We start from the raw sequence: 1,726 nt of genomic DNA, 5'->3' as shown, positions 1-1,726 counted from the left end.
CTGAACCAAAGCTACCCAAATGAGAACATCACTAAGAGAGCGGCTGGGTCTTAGCTTCATTTTACTCTGAGATTTTGGCACACAACACTGTCTGGTACGTGGCAGGAATATGAGGAATACTTAGTGTTTGCCCCTTTGGTTTTCTAAGAGGACATCCCAAGGACCCCAAGAGTTTCCAGGTGAATCCTATGAGTCTATCCCCAGCCTTGGAGACCTTCCTCTGGAAAGGGGGAGATTATTGCAATTCACTCCATTTTCAAATCTTTTCAATGCTGATTTTGTTTTTGTTGTATTATTAGTGCCTGAGGTTTTTTAATAAGGAGACTGAGATTAGATGATGCACAGATCTTGGCATTTAATAGCTCTTCTCCAAGAAGGAAATCAAATTCTTTATAAAAAAATATCTAAAGTGCGTGGCTTAATTACACAAAGGAGGGCAGGCTCCATAGGAAGATGTGGTTATTTTTAGAGCATGTGTTATTTTTGTTTTTTTTTTTTTGCGGTACGCGGGCCTCTCACTGTTGTGGCCTCTCCCGTTGCGGAGCACAGGCTCCGGACGCGCAGGCTCAGAGGCCATGGCTCACGGGCCCAGCCGATCCGCGGCATGTGGGATCTTCCCGGACCGGGGCACGAACCCGCGTGCCCTGCATCGGCAGGCGGACTCTCAACCACTGCGCCACCAGGGAAGCCCTAGAGCATGTGTTTTGAATTGTATTATTTTGGTCCTATTTTCCTGGCTAAGTCACATTTTAAGCTTTCCCTGTTTTCTGTCTCTAAACCTCAGACTTCTTGTGCCTTTGAGGAGGTTTGCTTAGAAGAGCACCCAGAATGCAAATCTTCCCATCATTAAACTGCTACACTATTTATCAAACCTACCGTTTGCTGGGTTTTGTATTGAGTGGCATTATAACATCAAGAAATTGTCAGGCAAGCTGTATCATTCACTCCCAAAGTGGCAGCTCTGAGTAAATGAATTATAAAGAAATAGCTGGGGGCCATTAGAGTGATTTTTTTGGCCTCTCCTCTAAAAGGTGACTTTAGACAACTTTAGTAGGAAAGCAGAGCAAGAGGTGAGGCCTGGAGTTCTCCTGGGGGATAAAAAGTCTAGTGAAGTAGGAGTTGCTGAGAGCTCAGAGAAAGTAGCAGAGATGAGTGAAAGACACATTTAACACCTGCCATCTAAGGTGCAGGTGGCCATAAGATGGGACAGATTGACCAGAACCGAGGACATGGATTGAGGAAGAGGCATGACGGCTAATTTTTGACTGGATGTTAGACATTGACAATTTTACCTTTTTGAGTGCTGGATACTTTGGGGTACCTGTAAGCATTCATGAGATTTGTTCCAGTACACAATTAAGTTACCTAGACACATTTTGATCCTTCTAGGTTTTGATCTTAAGGTATTTCAGGTGGAACCAGAGCAGCATTTATTGTAGAACTAGTTTTGTTCCTCTCATGACGCAAAGAACTTTTCAGTACTCTATCTGCTGTGGATTATGAGGTTTTCCATTCTAGCTGGTGGGATCAGAAACTATTCGCGGCTCTGCGTGAACCCCAGCTATGTTCTCCATAATCCTTTTGGTTGGTTCATTTACTAGCCCCACATAGTTTCACGTGCCAATCAGTATGAAGCTGAAGACACAAGGGGGACCTTCTGTAGATGTCTGAAGCTCTCTGTGCATGCAGCTTTCTCCTCTCTGCCACGCTTTCCCGAGAACTCCAG

This window comes from Delphinus delphis, chromosome 4 (assembly GCF_949987515.2).
Source record: "Delphinus delphis chromosome 4, mDelDel1.2, whole genome shotgun sequence".
Lineage (NCBI taxonomy): Eukaryota > Metazoa > Chordata > Mammalia > Artiodactyla > Delphinidae > Delphinus > Delphinus delphis.
This window is presented reverse-complemented; position numbering follows the sequence as displayed.